Source organism: Vidua macroura, chromosome 13, assembly GCF_024509145.1.
Source record: "Vidua macroura isolate BioBank_ID:100142 chromosome 13, ASM2450914v1, whole genome shotgun sequence".
Lineage (NCBI taxonomy): Eukaryota > Metazoa > Chordata > Aves > Passeriformes > Viduidae > Vidua > Vidua macroura.
Genome location: NC_071583.1, coordinates 9,096,216 through 9,114,169, shown reverse-complemented (window position 1 = coordinate 9,114,169; position 17,954 = coordinate 9,096,216). Strand labels below are relative to the sequence as shown.

The window sequence follows — 17,954 nt, the reverse complement described above, 5'->3', positions numbered from 1 at the left end:
TGATGGCTCTGTGTTGCCTCACCACAAAATGCTGCCCTGTGCTGCTTTGGTGGCTGCTCTGGCTTCTTATTTCCATGCTGAGGCTGTGGTACCTAGGAGCAACTTCCAGCTTTAAGAAGTGTTATAAAGCTGAATTTTATTTTCAATTCTATTTATGTGCTCAGAAATACTAACACTTCTTGGGAGGGACAGAAGTGCATATTCTTTCATAAAATTCCAGACAGTGATGCTTAAAGCTGCCCATTCCGGCTGCCCTGTCAGCTGCATGCTCTTGACCTCCTAAGCTCCCAGAAAGCTGGGAAGATCTGAAGTAGAGGGAAGGCTGAGATCCCCAGGGCTTGGTCATGAGCTGTGCACTATGGTTAGTGCTCTCTCCCACCCCAGTCCTATCAATCTCAAGTGTTGCAGACTGTGAAAAACATAAAATTCTTGGAGACCAAGTCAGGGACGAGTAATGCCCTGGATTGAGCTGCTGGGTTTAAGAGCACAGCTCCTGCATTTGAGCAGCAGCTCAGTCTGTGTACTGGCCTCTGGCTTGGTCCTTAGCACTTTACCTTGGCTCTGCTGTCACCAGCTGAGTCTGTCACCAGCTGAGCCTCTCCAGTCTGTGGCTTTAAGCAGTACTTGCTCTGGAAGACTGAAATATTCCCTTCACTCTCTACTACTTCAGTTGTTACCAGTAACTGTAGACTCTTTTCCTTCTGCCAAACTATCCCTTTTAACACTTTTTCTTTAACGTTTCAGATCCTGACTTAGCCCAATAATAGTTTATATTCTCCCCACTCTAAGGTTTTTGCAGAGCTTTTTATTTTGTGTGATAACATTCTGTTGTTTACCATGGTTCATTTCATTTGGTGCTTTTAGCTAAGAAAAATATGGCAGAAGACAATCACGAATGAGGGGCTGCTTTCCAACAGCAATGGCAGGAGAAGAAGAGCTTTGCAAAGGCTCATCAGACGCATCTGCTTGCTTATTCAAAAACTGAAACCCAGGCACCCTGGAAATATTTAAAAAGCTGCTCATATCTCTAAAGATTCTGCCATACAAAATTTGCCAATTCCTTGCCTCTAATGTGTAGCCTCAGAAAGAGAGAAGGATTTTAACACAAGCATAATTTTCTATACCCTGAGGACTCTTTTGCTTTCAGAAGCCTAGATTTGCATTCAAATGTTATTTTCTAATTTCCCAGGTTCTTGTGGGAATTCAGGCAGTGTATCTGCAGTTTAAGGGCACACAGTAGCAGCTGGTACACTGGTGCCAGCCAGTGATACCGACGATAATTTTCTTTATGCTTCCTTGTGCTGATAACATCTGGGTTTGCTATACCAAAATCAGCATAAGAGTGCCCTGAGACTCTTGTGCTGTACATCCTCCTGGCCCCTTCTGCTTTGATGCAAGTGATTTTTCCAGTGGTGATTCAAGGTGTCTGGAAATATTCCAGAAGCAATCCATGATAGATAAATCTGTGCTTGCATTTCTCTGCCCGTGGTGAGTGAGTGCCCTTTGTGCACACTCAGCATTGCTATAGTGACAGAAAGGTCCTTGGAACACCCCTGACAAGTCAGTCTTGATCAAATTTGTCTAATTAAAGGAAGCTGCCTGTGGGAGGCACATTCAGTACAGACTCTCCAGTTTGGAAAAGAACATTGCAAGGTAGACCTTACAAATGGTGAGCAATGTCAAGAGGGTGCATTTACTCATATTTCTCATGGGACAAGATATACAATGAGGAGATCAAGCAATATTTAAACAGAATGCAAAAAAAAAAAAAAAAAAAAAAATCACAGAAGAACAGTTGATCAGGATCTACTGAAAACTGATAGGGCTGCAAAGCCTTGGCACAGAGTGTTCTTGAATTGCTGGTTGATGGGATTTGGAGGGTGTGCTAGGGAAGGCACAACTAGTGTTTTATTTCTTGTGTTATTTCTGTAAGCATCTGCTGCTGGACACTGTTGGGCAGAGGAAAAGACAGGCTTCAAATCTTCATCAGTTTGGTTGGTGTTTTTACAAAATTGCGGGCAAACACTGACTGCCCAGTTGGCCTCTAATGGTTCTGTTTTCCATTTCTACATTGTTCTTTTTATCTGCTGCCTTTTGCACGAGAGGACTGCTATGTCAATATCCTGTTTGTGCCAGTGAGAGACCAGCCTTGTGCACCACCTGAACAAAGTGGTTTTCACCACCACATAGTTCACAGGATGACAGAAGGCATCTCTGGACACAGTCCAGCCCTCCTGCCCAAAGCAGGGCCCACCAGTGCAGGTTGCCCAGGTTCAGTTGGGTTCTTAATATCTCCAGGGATAGAAACTTCACAGCCTCTTCGGGCAACCAGATCCAGCTTCACCAAAAAAACAAGTGCTCTTATTTCTAAGAGGAACTTCATGTATTTCACTGTCGCTAGATATCACTGAGAAGAGTCTGGCTCCACCTTCTAAACCTTCTCTGATCGGGGATCCATACACATCAGTAAGATCCTCATGAAGCCTCCTCCATGCTGAAAAATTCCAACTCTCCTGGTCTCCTCATATTGCAAATGCTCCAGTTCCTTCACCTTCTCTGCAGTGCTCACTGGACTGTCCAGTATATCAATGCCTCCCCTGTACTGGGGAGCCCAGAACTGGACTCCAGCTGTGGCCTCAGCAGTGCTGAGAGCAGGGAAGGTTCATGTCCCCAGGCCTGGTGGCAATGCTTTTCCTACAGCAGCCCAGCAGGCTGGTGGCCTTCTTTGCCACAAGGGCATATTGGTGGCCCGTGTTCTTCTCCTCATGACATCCTGCTTCCAACTGTAACGTGTGACCGCACTGCTGGTCCAGGCTTGTCCAGGCCACGGGCTAAAATACCTGCTGAGTCAGTGGCACGAAGCCATGCATGCTGTGGCACGGTGACAGTGGCACCGAGTGTGCTCTGCACCGAAGGGTTTCGATGGTGCTGCCCGACTATTCCAGCTGAAAATAGATCCGGCTGCCCTGGCAGCTGCATCCTGGGGATTTTTGCTCCTGACTCAGATGATGGCAGGGAGATGCCTGCCTTGCAGCCAGGGGCTTCCCAGGAGGGTGGGTGTAGGGATTGCTGAGATTTCTGCCTCTTCTCTGCTCTCCAGAATGCCTTTTGGGTCATTGGATCATCGGCAGCTGTGCTCATTCACAACGCTGGGCTCTGGACTTGGCTCTGTCTGACCCAATTTCACACCATGCTTTGTCTTTCTGCCCAGCAGACCCTGCCCTGAGAAAACAGTGAAGGGGGTAAACAGGCTGCCTGATGCTGGACACTTGAAATGGAAAACCATTTCTAATTTAGGGCGATTTGTGTATAAAACTGAGGACATTTTCCGTTACCTCAATGTATTAGAGTAGTTCTGCAAGTGTATCTCAAACCTGGTAAAAATGTAAACATTAAGGAGACATTGGACGGGATTTTTACTAACATCTGTCTCTGAATTCAGACACCAGTTTAAGTTCAGACAGTTCAGTTTAAGCTCAGACAGATCCATTTCAGCAGTCTATGATGCACAGGTTGTCCCTAGGCTTACTAGAAACAGGGCTGTAAAGATCAGTATCAAAGCTTTAGCAATGGGCCATAGATAAGCTCCACTTCCCTTTGCAGGTGACAGTTTGAGTGTTGATTTGCTGGAGGACACGGTGCTGTTGCTAACCTTTGGCACGGAGGCTGGAAGCCTCAGATGTTTGTCCGTGCAATGAGCTGACTTCCCTTCTTCATCGGAGACCTGAGCTCAGGCTGCTCCCTCAGCGCTGCTGCTGCTCTGGGCCTGAGAGAAGTTGCACACAAGCTCTGGACACTAAAGTAAATGTTGAGCTGCCTGGATATGGATTCCCCAAGGCTGAAAGCATATCCCAGCAGCGACATTTCTCCTTCGTACTATTTCCTAATACTGTTTCCTAATAGTTATTTATTACTGTCAGCTGCTGGCTCTTTCCTCTCTCCACTCATGCCATCAAAAAATTCTAAACTGTGATTCAGCTTTGAATGTTTGTCCTGGAAACCAAAGGCAAGGAAATCAATTCTCTGTCCCTTCCCATCTTTAATCCCTACACAGATTTCAGCAGAATCAGCTGAAATGCTGAAAAGGTGTAAAATTACAGCGAGTCCTCCTTCTCCTGGGGCTAAGCCCATGTGATTCAGAAAAGCTCCTGAATGCCTGCATAGACAAATCCTAAAAAAATACTTCCCTCTGAAACATAATCCTCCCGCTCATCCCCCGCCCCTCCCTGCCCGCTCACCCTTGACTCCCTATCACTCACTGCCAAGCAATTATCTGCTTCGTTTACTGCCTCCTGGCCGGAGCCAAAGTTCAGGATCTGGCAGTCGATGGCAGGAGATCGCTCGGCGGAGGGAACTCGCTGTTCTCCCGGCCCCGGCACCCATTTCCCATGGGAGCAGGCGTGCCCAGCTGCGAGGCACGGCCAGCTTCTGTCTGCGCTGGCTCCTGCCGCAGAGCTTCTCCTGGGAAGGAGCCTGAAGCTGCGGCGGGCAGGAGGCCGGAGCAGGGTCTCCTCTCGCTCTGCCAGCATCCCAGGAAACGAGATGGGGAATGTATGCGAGCACGGCCCTGGGTACTCCTGGGTATCTCTGTCCTTGCCCACCGCCCACCAAGGAGCTGGGCTGGCCCCGATCCCCCACCCAAACTCCATCGGACGTCAAAGTTCAGTTTCCCCGGGCTGGAGAGGCGCCTGCGGGTGCTTCTGTGCCTGCCGGGGACAATGGATGAGGCAGGGTGACATGGCACTGGTGTGAAATGTCTGTCTCTCCCGACATGAGTAATTCCTTGTGGTGTGGATGAATCCCTCAGGTGCTGATGACAAATTGTTGGGGGTTTCCCCATTTTCTTCCCTATGGGTGCAGCTCAGAGGATGAAGCATCCACACAGTTTGCCCCAAAAGCACAGACTGTTCTTGGCATTTCTCTCATTAATGCTCACAAAATGCAGCTTGCAGCTGTCCTGCTCTCCAGTGTGGGCATGTCCAGAGATGCCAGAGCTGCCTGCTGCTTTGGGAGAGCAGATCTTCCCAGAAAAGCAGCCCTTCCCGAGGACAGCTCTGTGCTGACCTCTCCTCTCTCACCCTGCTTCATTCCATGCTCCTCTGGGCACAGGGCTGGGTGAGAATGTCTGTACAGACCTGTCCCAAAGGGAGCTGGGTTGTGAAGCACGGCTCCTCTGCCTCACTCCCCTCAGCAAACAGAATTTAATACAGCTGAGGGTACTCTTCCTGGAAAAGATAAAAGCAGGCTGTGTCATTAAGAGTAGGTTTGGGCCTCAGACCAAGGCCAAAGCTCTGCCTGCAGTGAGAAGAGCAGGGGGCACAAAGCACCCAGCTGTTCCTCCCTGGGGTGCTGCCATCAGCTCTGCCATCCGCAGCCACCAACTGGGATTTACTGGGCGGGAGCCTGTATCCACACCCAGAGCTCTAGGCTTGTTTTAAGTACAATTACCTTTCAGACACCTTTCTGGGTTTGGCCTCTCCAGTGTCTGATGTCAGTGAGCAGCACTGTTTAATTATGTGCTGCTTTGTTTCAGATTGGCTGAGTGGTTTCACTGACATTACTTAAATCTTGTCTTGTGAGAAATAATAGCATATTGTTCCCCTTCATCTTTCCTGCAATAGTTTTTAACTTTCTGGGCCTTTCTCCTTTGGGTTCTTTTTCAAGCTGATGTCTTATTTAGCCTATCCTTATATAATGCCTTTCTCCCTATTTTGTATTTCTTCTACATACTATTTTTTAATAAAAATATAAATTTATCAGCCATATTGATAATTTTATTCTATTCTCTATTAGTTTCCTCTTGCACTGGCACATCTGGTTAACTAAATGAATATTGATTTCTAAATATGCTTAAAAGTTTCTATATTGAGTACCTGACTGATAATATGTCTTCTATTGGTTCCTCTATAATTAAATTTGACTGATCTGGAATAACCCCTCAGCTTTTACTATAGTCAGAGAGCATTCTTTGCTGAATGTGGTCTACATGTTGGGAAAGGATGAGGGGTTTAATTTAATCCATATTGCTGGGCAACATTTACATCATCAATAAACAAGCACTGTTTTTCTGAACAAAAGGCTGCCCGGCCTTTCTCCATCCTGACTGTTGGTGATGACAAAACTGAGTGTCCAGCCTGCTGCATTTAGGGTGTTTCCTTCTTGCTTTGTGTTCCTTTTATTCACACTTCAACTCACCTGCTAAAGCTTTGCCTAGAATAATGGCAAGATCTTGAAGTGAGATGTCCATGGAAAAGGCTCATCTTGATTCTCATGTCTAGTTTTACTTGCTGACAGAACTGCTAATCACATGAGTCACATGGCTGTTTTACCCTCCCTGAAACATGATTGCTAGGAGCCTTGAAAACTCTTAAATGTTTGCCCACAAGTATTTTCCCAAGTAAGATCTTTGGCAACTGGGTGTCACTTTTGAAATTTCCTATGATTTAGCTTCTAAGGGAAGCTAAATCACTTTTCACTGATATCCTGGGATGTATGTGTTCAGGAATGTGAGGTGAACTGCAGTGCCAACCCCACCTGGGCGACCTGGTGATGAAAACGGGAAATTCAGCTTTGTTATGTACACAGATGATTTCAATGGGACATGAATAATAACTCTGAGATTCATAAACCCTTAGATCCACAGAACATTTGGCTGAAATCTTGTCAACCAGTGACCCACACTGTCTGCATCATTTAATGATGGACAGGATGAGGAGGAAATTCCCTGGAGGGGACTCTGCCCACGAGCTCTGCTCCAGCCCTTCAAAGCCTTTTCTGTGCCAAGTGTCAGAACCATCCCTTGGCGATGTGGCTGCAGGTTCTCCCTCCACGGGTAGGACCTGGCCCCTGCCCAGCTCTGCACAGCCAGCCTGGGCTCTGCTCAAACCCAGAGCATGGGCTGGGCTGTGATCAAACCCAGAACACAGCCTGGGCTCTGCTCAAACCCAGAGCACAGCCTGGGCTCTGCTCAAACCCAGAGCATGGGCTGGGCTCTGCTCAAACCCAGAGCACAGCCTGGGCTCTGCTCAAACCCAGAGCATGGGCTGGGCTCTGCTCAAACCCAGAGCACAGCCTGGGCTCTGCTCAAACCCAGAGTGCAGCCTGCAGCTCCTTCAGGGGAGATGTGACCTCCTCGGGATTCTGCAGCAACATTTGCCTCTGCCAGGACATGGCACTTTCTCAGACTCCATAAAGGGCTACAGGTGAATAAGGAGGTGACATATTTTGGGGGGAAAAAGGCTCATTTTCACGTGTAAGCTTCTTGCACACAGAATGCCAACACAAGTGCCCCTCAAAATTTAAAATGCTTGGTAGAATCCAGCTGGGAAGGCATAATCCATAACCTCCTGTGTTCTTATGACATTCTAAATTTCATTTTTTTTATGTTCCTCTGAGATTTTTTATTCTTTGTACATTTAACTAATGTAGCAGTTGACCAACTGTTACATCTTTTTTGTTTATGTCAAAATATCTCAAATATAAACTTTTTTTTTGAGTAAGTAATCAAGACCAGTACACATTTTGCTACAATATGTAACTATCTTACTGAAAACGCTTGTGCTCTCCCATGTTGACAATAATGATCCTTACCACTTGATTTCCACTTTCATGAGACCAGATTTTCTTGTCATACGCCATGAAGTTCAAATTAAATAAATTCTAAATATACTTCAAAAAATTCTGATTTTAAGGATTTATTTACTATTTAAATTTTTACTTATTCTTGATGATTCTTATTTTTTTCTCTAAAATAAATAAGGACCCTAAATATTGCTTAAGCAATTTGTCTCCATAAAAATTAGTAAATAAGGTTTCCATTTACTGAAAGCATGAAGCAGTCATCCCTAATTTCTCTAACTTCTTCCAGGGACTGCAGTATTCATTTCCAAAAGAATGTTCCCTGAGACTTCATCTGGCAAACAAATACTGCTTCTAAGGCTTGGTCATGATTTTCCTCCTGTTCCAGTAGCTCTTGCCTAATCGGTTTGAATATGAGTTTAGAGATGAATGAGAAATGTGTTATTCCATATATGTCAGAGGTAAGTATAATCTCATTTCCCTGAGGGCAGTTCATCTCAGCAGTCTGGGAGCCTGAACTGCTGATACACTGAGTGCCTGCTGCCTCCTCTATTTTTCCTTCTTCATTGGGTCTTTTCCTGTAAAAATATACACTGCTCAGAATTCCAAAAAGAATTTGACCTTTCCCAAAGTACTGGCCTAGTTTAAAGTGTATTTTAAACTATTTGCTTTTGACTGTGAGCAGAATCTGAATCCTGTGATAGGGATAACTGGACAAACAACTCCTTTAAAATGAGATACCATCACTTCCTATTCTTACACGCAGCTTCAGTCTGAAGGCCACTAATACAAGTCTTTCCTTTGCTCAAGCTGCAGAAAACAGCAGCTGGAGCAAACCTTCCATGTCTGGCACTTGTTCAAATACTTTCCTGAAGTAGGGTAACAGTTTTTCAGTTTTGCCATTTTTGTCTTTGTTGCTTTTTTTTTTTTTTTTAATCTTCTAATATCTCAGTTTAAAGGTAACTAATAATTATTTGGGTTTTTTGTAAAGCTTCAGATGTGCTGCTTTGCATAGAGACAACCCCTGTGAGGGAAGGGGCTGCCCCATCCCTGTGGTGGGGTCCAAGGAGGTCTGAGCAGACAAGGAGGACCGTGGCAATGGCAGGATGCTGAGCAGCAGAGCCTGGAGCAGCTCCCTGTGCATCCCTGCTGTGCATCCCCTGCCCCTGGCAGGCCCCAGTCATGGCCATGCTTCTGCCTGAGCTTGGCTGCAGCAGGACACACTCCCACTGCAGGCACCCAGCACTGGCCCCTACTTCCACTTCATTTTATCCTTTCCATTTTATTTAACTCATCTTTCCTGGACTCATCATGTCTGTTTTCCTCCACCATGGAATAGCCTCTTCCCACTTCAACCAACCTTCTTACAGCTTTCCTTCTAAGCACCAGCACTGCCACTGTACAGCCTTCAGACTCTCTAACTCTCAAGAAATTCTCCCATATAACTATTTGTTTCTTTCCCACATAGTCAAATCTCATGTTTCAGCTGCACTTTTGCTACTGCAAGAACATTTTCTATTGTTTTGTCCTTTCCTCCCCTTCACTTTATAAGCCCATTTGAGTTCCTAATTTGCCATGGCTTTTTTCAGAAGCTTCTCCCTCTGGAGAAGTCTTTGTGTTTCTGAGACTTGGATTTTGATCCCAAGCAACTGGAATGTATTTTTCCCTTGTTTAAAGCCTCTCTGTAGGTAAAAGCAGTTTTGCAAATTGAAATAGGATTTAAATCAGTATTTTTTCTGTAGCAGATTTCTCCCTTTTGAGCATTGCTTTGATTTCCACAGTATTTCTTCTAAAGTTCAGCAGCAAAGTTTTGAGAGAATAGCAGCTTATTGCTTCTGCGATAAACTCTTATCTTTTTTATAATTTAATAACCCTGCCACTAAGTGGAAAACTTCTCTGTCAGTCTCTGTGCCTGTTACATAGCCTGGGAAGCAGCAATAACACTCACCCTGTCAGCTCTTAGGAAAGCTCAGAATAAACAACATTGCAATTAAAGCGTTTACATATTAGAGCTTCCTCCCTCCTTCCTCATTTCAGGCAATTTCATCAATCAACAGTCTTCTCACTGACTATTTTTCTGTAGCTCTCTGGCAGGGTTCACTCAGGCTTGGGATGTTTCTCCTTGGTCTGGCTGAACACCATCCCTCCCCATCAGGATCCTGGACCACCTCCCCCTGCTGCCTGCCCAACGCCTCGGCCTGGGCTCAGGTGGGTCAGCTCATCCTCCTCTGCCCCTTCCAGTCATTTCTTTGCTGATATGGTTTCATTTCAGCCCAAGGCCAACCAAAATTACAAGCTTGAAACACCCTTTTCAATGAGACATTTCCAATTTTCAGGATTCTTCAGCAGTAAATTTTTCATAACCCTGTGCTGGGCTTCAAAGCATTTGGTAGGTTTAGACCACACATGAAGTGAGTTTAACTTGAGAAACAAAGCTAAGCAGACAATAAACAGCTAAAATAGCTAAATAGAGAAAAAAGTCTATTTCTGAGCCAAGACCCCTTTTGATGCTGCATCCTGAAATCTAGTACTTGCCTAAGGGTGTTTTCAGATTAAGAGAAATCAGTCAGCTATTGAGGGGGACAGTGAAGCAAGCTGGGCTGTCAAAGGTGCAAAGAAAACCAAGAGCAAATACTGTGCTTCCAGTTTTGATCAGATTTTGGTACTTGCAATGCTGTTTCTAATGGCTGTGTTCCTTCATATTGGAAACTGCTCAGAGGGAAAACGTTGTCAAATGGAAACTGCAGAGCAATAGGGGCAGAATCACTCCTGATATGCTCTGGGCTGCATTTTGCTGTCAGAAAAAGCTCCATTTCCTTTATCTCAAAGAGTTGAAATACTCTGAGGCAGGGAGGAGATTGAGGGAGACAGGCCTTAATTACTTTCTTCTTTCTTGTATGATTAAATATGAACAAAAGAACTACTGCACTGCATATCCCCTGCACTGAGATCTTACTGCAAATGCAGAGACAGAGCCAAACTTTGCCAGCAATTTTTTCATTTCATCAGCAAGCCTGTGTTCTGCACGTCAAATTCTGCTCAGGATGACAAGAGAAATAAACTCTACAAAATCCAAATAAGGGCCTGACAGAGCTCAGCCAGACAGGGAGCTTGATTAATAATTAAAAATAATACTTTGAACACTAAATGGTCTTTCATGTTCCTCTGAGCCATAGTATAAATCTAGACTGAATCTTTTCCAACAGGTTGGCATTAGCTGTGACTCAGAAACGGCAGTCTCCTTTAAAGAGGTGTGAAGAGAGAGAGGAAACAGGTTTTTTCTCTGTGTGCTGCCTACAGCTTCTTGCTGACTGCAGGTTAGCCTCAAGGACCTGACATTGCTTAAGTGTGTGGGAAAGGGAACCCCCACACACAACTGCAGATAACGTGGAGCTGCAGTGTGGGGACCAAGTGGCTGCGAGGTGACATCAGAAACTGAAATGTGTGGGTTTGAGGTGCACTCCTGGCTGCCATTTTTCACTTTCTCACTGTGCTGAAGCAAAAAAAGGCCTTTCTCAAGGCAGTTGGATTTGAAGTGAAACACGGCAGATGAATCCCCTCAACAGGAGGGAGCATGTGGGACCATGCTGGGCTTTGTGCCCCAAACCCTCTTTGCAGATGTTTTTGGAGAGCTCTGCCCAGCTGTGGTGGGGAGGTGTGGAAAAAACACTGACACATCTGTTTGATATGGTGTCAAAATGCTGTCAGAATTTTGGGGACAATGCTGTCAAAACAAATGCTGATGGACCTGACTGAAGATTGGTTGTAAAGGAAGCCAATGGAGAAGATAAGAAATGTGTTTGATGCAGGAGAGGAGAAGAAAGACTGAGAATTTCATAGAAAAGTAGAGTGGTGGAAATGATGACCCAGGAAAGTGGCAGAGTTTATTTGGGACAAGGGTGAAATAAGAAGCCAGAAAAAGAGCTGGTGTGGTTGAGCCACAGAAAACAGGAGAGGCTGGACATGTGATTCCACTGAGAAAGGGTAAGGAAAGGTTGGGTCTTTCCTAGATGTGAAAGGAAAATGTGACTCCCAAGGCTACTGATGTAATTACTAGAGTCACTGAGAAAAAACCAACAAAAGGTCAGGGGAAGCAGCATCCTTTCAAGGCTAAATGATGCAAAACTGCACATTCTGAGAAATATTTCCCACAGTTCAGGAATCCTTTGTAAACACAATTAACCATAGCTCTGATTGTGTGAAGAAAGAGAGCTAATGTTGTGTGGAAAATGCACACAGAATGGCTCAGAGAGAGTAAGAAATACAGAAATACAAGGATAGAGCAAGTAGTAGGGTGTAGCTGCAAGTACAGACGTTATCTACTTAAAGCCAGGTATGTTAACACCACTGAGCACAGTTCTGCAGCATATGGTAATATTTCCACAGGCAAAAAGTAACACTAGACTCCCTGGAGCAGGCTCTGCTCTTCTGAAATAATTAGTGTAAGGTTTAAAAAAAAAAGCAAAACACTGCTAACTCACATAATCAGGACAAGAGGCTTGTGTTGCAGACATGGTGTTTATTCAAGGACTCATTAGAGTAAGCAAGAGGTTTCTTAATTGCAACAGTGTGAAGGGAGGAGAGATTCCTGTGGGACAGACAAATTACAAGGAATTTACCTGTCTTGTGCAAATTTGTCTGCCCTTTATCTTCCTGCTTCTCAAATAGCTCTCCAAGCGCTGTGGATAACTGGTGTCCATAACTGGTGTCCATGCATGAGCTTTGAACCCCCTCTTCTTACTGGCAGCTGCACAGAGGGCTCCAGTGAAGTCCATGGAAGGTTTGGTGCAGATATCCAAAACCTCTCTTGTGACAAAGGGTCTGGGGGCTCTTGAGATCCTGTCACTGCTGTCCCGTGGGTTGGGGCTGGTTGCTGTAATGCCTGCAGGCACACAGGAGGGAGGCTCTGTGCTCACAGCATTAACACAGGCATTTGCCTATGTAAATTGATCTTTAATCCGCTGCCTGTGTGGTGCTGGGTACTGGATGTGACACAGTGAAAAGCAGCACTGGACTACCCTAAAATCAATGTACAAGTCCACCTCCATTTACAGATGGATTTTGCAACAATGACTTCTGATGTTGTGTTTGCAGGTCCTGATCATACAAACCAAGGACAGTGGCCCCAAGCATTTGCTGCCTTCAGCAGAACCCCTCCCACTGACACTGGCCTTCCTGCCATCCATCTTATTTTAACCCACCAGATGATAATGGGAAGCTCCTTTTGGCTGTAGCATCGTCTCGTACCTGCAGGACCACACACATGGGTCAGCCTCTCCTGCCCAGAGCCTGCTGTGAGTGCAGGGTCCTACCTGCAGCAGCCCATGAACCTCTGGGCTCCCGGAGGCCGGAGCTCTCCTCCCTTCCAGGGGGCAGCTGCTCCGAGTCCATTTGATCCAGCGGCATTGCCCGCCCGGTGTCGCCGAGGCAACATGATCCCCAGGGAAGTGGGATGTGTTGCCATAGCAACACGATGCTCTTGCCTCCTGCCTCCTTCCGTTGACACCATGGAGGGAAAATCTGGGGCTGCTGGAAGCACTGAGTCCTATCGGGGATGAAAAGTTGGGGTGGCCAAACGATCATGGCAAAACCAGACATAAACACCTATTTCTAACCCCAATTATAAGCAGTTGCAATTAAAGGCTCTGGCTGCTGTTGCAGCAGCTTTGCCAGTGCTTGCATTAATGCTCTGCTCTGAATGAAATCATTTATGTCACATTCCTTTATTACTCATGATCACATGTTTTGCTTTATAGTTAAATTATGAATAATCCAAGCAGGATACATCTTAATGATGCTGTCATTCTTATTCTGGATGCATTGATTCAGCAGGTTCTTTCAACACAGACTCTCTGACAGTTAATGTAATGAGCATTTTTAAATAACAGAACACTGAAAGGAGAAAGGGAAAATATGTGACTGTCCATAGAAACTGATGACTGCTCCTTTTCCAGAAATGGTGGAAAATACTGCTTCACTCTCCTCTGACTTTCACAGGAGAATTTCAAGGCTGTTCTGGCTCTTTTTCTGCAGGTTTCCTGCTGTTCCAAGGCAAAGATCTATTATTTTCACACTAGTAACTTCCACCAGCTGGCAAGGACGGGACCCTGCTATATCAGGTATCACCAATTCAAGAGAGAGCTCACCTAGGGCTTATGAGACATTGAGGAAAGACTGGAAATAAAAACACTGCCAAAAAATCACGGAGCCCATGAGCCCCCTGGATACACAGAGTCCATCATGGACAGAAGCTGTGTCTGGTGTGCACCCTTGAACCAGTTGTCTTTTCCTGAAGCTGCAACACAAATATTAGGACAACATATCTTGTTAAGCTTTCATAATATAATTTATTTGGAATAACTGCCTTTGTGAGCAGATAACAATGGAAATGATCCAAGTACGAGTGTACAGGGTGTTTTCAGAGTAGGGAAGGACCTCACATCAGACTAGGACCAAGCATGGTGTGGCTGTGACTCTGGCACAGCCCCTGTGTGCACACCCCAACAGAAGCACTTCAGGCTGACTGAAGGTGCAGGAGGAAGTACTGCAAAGGAAGAGCTGCTCACAGAGCAAAGTGTACAGTAATGCATGATTAATTGCTCACTGCCATTGTTCAAGATTTTGCAAAAGCAGAACAACAAATGGTTTTGGAAAAACTTGGCATTTCTACAGTATAAATAAATAAATATGATAATAACTCTCACCATTTGAAGAATAAAGACACTTCTTTATTAAGTACCTTTCAGTAATAAAATAGAGTGTAAAAAAAGATATTTCTATCTTTGAAAAGACTCTTCTTTAATGAAATATAATTAGAATAATGCCTGACTACAAAGTACAATACTTTGTAAGATCTATATTGAATATTCATTGGTTCACAATTGCTTGTATGCTCTGAGGAAAGAGATACAGATTTTAAATATTTTGTAGGTATTTACAGAAAAAAAATTAAAAAGGATAATATTTTTGCACTGCAAAGCACCGAAAAGGGCTCCTGGAGCCATTCAGAACATAGACATACAGGGATGTCTCTGATGTCACTGTTAGGAGTAGGGAGATGGCTGCGTTTGCACCATCGGTCTCACCTACTGGCTGACCTGGTAGGATCAATAAGAGCTCTTAAAAAGCACACAGGAGAAAAATATTTTAAAATTTATAGATAAATATTGCCAGCACGGCTGTGAGGAATCTAAAGATCTTCCTGTACGGACACTAGGTGTCAATGGAGAGACACTTCAAAGCAACTGCAACAAAAGGCAGTGCTGCTGCATTCTCTAAAACCAGATTCTTCTTTTGCTCTTTTTCTAATGCAACTCTTCTGGGCTGATAGCCTTGAGAATTAAAGTCAAAACCCCCCTCAGGAGCAGCACTTTACACGGAACACCCATTCAATTAGTTTCATATGCAGACGTGATTTAAGTCATAGTTGAAGGCAGCAAGCATTTTTCAGCTCTACAAACCAATCATTTTTTGCAGAGACTGACAAAGATGGATCTGGACATGGTGAGGTGGCCTTTTAATCGTCTTCCTTGGGTGATAAGACCACCTGTTTCCTTGAATGAAGACATCCAAGCTGCAGTCAAACATCAAATACTTCTATAAAACTTAAGAACCTAAACTGAATTGGAAAACCAGCCTAGAAGTGAGAAGTTTCATATCTTCATTATCCTCCCCTGAGATACAGAATTCTCTGCCAGCATTTTCATAATGTACACCAAAGTACAGGATGTGAAGAATGACAGTAAAATAGAATAGGAACTGCTTACTGATTTTCTCTGAAAATTGGTTAACTGATCTTCATACTGCGCTATGAGTTTAATTAAAACAAGTGCTAACAGCTGTAATGAAGCCAACAAAAGGGTTTTCAGAGGGAAATATAAAAATTTGGGGATTTGGCGAATAAAGCTCATTTTTACTGTTGCAATTTACATTTAATACTGCAATTTCAGCACTTGGAATTACTTAACACACCATGCTGACCTGTAAAATGAGCTCTTCATTGTAGTATGGCCAATGTTTGTGTTCAGCACTTCTGTGCCCGGGATGGGTCTGTGAACACCAAAGGGCAGGACACAAACACTGAGAACAGTGAAATGTGTCAATGGCTTCTGGTGGACACAAGACACATGGCCAAAGAGCAAAGGAGCTGTGGCTTCTGTCTCAGTGAGAGATCAGGTACTGCAAGAGGACAGAGAGATCTGGAAGGAGGCTCAAGGTGTCCCCCCAGGGGAGATAAGATGGGGTGAGGGATAGATTGTGGATATAGGGTAAATCTCAGAGGTGAGGGGAAGGGCAATTGTTATTTTACAAGCATCTAGTGAAGATACATGACAAATGGGCAAGTGCCAAATGTGAGAAATGGTTAATAACATTCAGTCTACAAAGGGGACAACAGAGATGTGAAAACAGGAGCTGTAGCAACAGTGACAAAGCTATAAATGTCTGGGTAGTGGCAGGTTGGGACCCAGTACAGAAATGCTCATAAACTGAACTGTGTCAGGTAGAAATGTGAGAAGATGAGGAGGGGACAAGTTTGTACATACAGCAAAAGACAATTCCAGATTTTCAAGCAAAGGCTCAAGGAAGAAATAAATTTCAGATCTCTTTGTATGACAAACCCCTCAACATCAATAAACTTGTGTTTGAACAGGTTCTGCTGGAAAATACAGACAGCAATTGATAGTTTGGATTCAGATTAGTCTTTGAACAAGTCACAGGGAGGTTAATTTTCTTTCTTCTCTTAAAACAAAGCAATCTGAAAACCTTCTATCTTTATTTAGTAGCAATGTCTGTGTGCTCTAAGGCCAACATAACCCTCCAGCAGGATCAGGGCTACCCAGTGAGTGACTGGCTACCACAGACACGCAGAAAGGTCTGTTCCCACCAGTTCCCTCTGCCCAGAATTCATACCAACCTATGTGGAGAAGGTCTTAATGTAATGTTTTCAGTGCTGGGGCCAGAAACGAAAGTACAACCAAAATGGGTACAGCTACCACTTTGTATGCAAGAGAACCAAGAGCTCAGCTAAGTCCTTATTTGAATATCCCCTGTTTACACAGCAGTGCCGTTGCTTAGGGCTCCTCTGACGTGAGAACCATAAACTCTACATCTGCTATATAGTGTTACTCAGGGTAGTTTAAACAACACGGTCATCCCACACATCTTATGTCACAGATACTACTTTTACCTAGATTCAAACACGTGCTGTTTTACATCACAAGTATGACATGATAGTCAGAAGTATTTCTTTTTGCATCTAGATAACATCTAGGTCAGATGATTTACAAAATCAGGTATTTTAAGGCTGGTGTTTTCTACTGCCTGAAAATTTGTAGTTGTTACCAACAGAATCAGTGATTTCTGTGTTCATAAACTAAATGACACCAATGAAAATCAGATCATTTATACAGATGTTTCTCCCAACTTGATACTTTGACATTTATCAACAAATGCAGCAAGTTATCTTTCTAACAATTATACAAAATATTTTTGATGGACTAAAGGTAGTGTCAAGGTAACAAATTTCAAGCTGACACAAGTATTTATATGTATTTATTTAAAAAAAAAGGTTGATTTTTTCTCCTGTCTTTGCACTATTGATAGACAGTCCCATATGATTTGTTGAAATATACAGTACTCATGCTATTCACTCCAAAAGCTAACAAAAATACATACTAAATCTTACTTACTGTCACAAGCAAAGTTTGGTTTCTGAGGTTTAGCACTTTCTTGAGAAGGAACCACACAGAGGCAGGAGAAGCAGTTTCATCTTCCACATGGTGTTCAAGGATCTCTACATCCTGGTTGTTAAGCCCAGGATCACTTGTTTGTTACTATTACTTCTGGTAAAATGCAAACTCAGAAGGTTTGTGTACATCATGCACAAAATTATATGATGTTTATGCACATTTGCAGCAACAGGAGTAAGCAGTGGGTAGAAAAACATTTGAATGTCAAACACAGAAAACTTAAAATGCAAAACTCAGCATGTTCTTTACAATGAGGGTGGCCAGCCATGGGAGAAACAGAGCAAGGAAAGTGGGATTTTTTTCATCTCTTTATATCTTAAAATGAAGACTGGATACATTCAGTTCATAATGATGTGGCAGCCAAAAAATCTAAGGAAAAGCGTTAGAGAAAAAAACAGACAGAATCATTTTTCTGCTGTGTAAAACCAGGGTGAGCCCACATTTTGGGATGTGGAGACCAGAACTGCACACCGTGCTCATGAAAGGCACAGAGAAGCTGAGCAGCTACAGAAAGGAGCATTTCATGTCATCCTGGGGAAGCAGCTGCTTTTGGAGGAGAGACCAGTAGGACTGGCAGATCTTAATTTTGAGAGGGCTGAGGTAAGATTGAGGTTTACAAAATCACGA

General features: G+C 44.0%; 1 long non-coding RNA gene across 1 annotated transcript; it reads right to left on the bottom strand.

The window, feature by feature from the left end:
* Positions 1 to 12,077: 12,077 nt before the first annotated feature.
* Positions 12,078 to 13,313, bottom strand: LOC128814028 (uncharacterized). The gene is made up of 2 exons (XR_008439251.1): positions 12,891 to 13,313; positions 12,078 to 12,460 (listed from the first exon to the last, which is right to left on the bottom strand). It is a non-coding gene; the product is annotated as an uncharacterized LOC128814028 (long non-coding RNA).
* Positions 13,314 to 17,954: the final 4,641 nt, after the last annotated feature.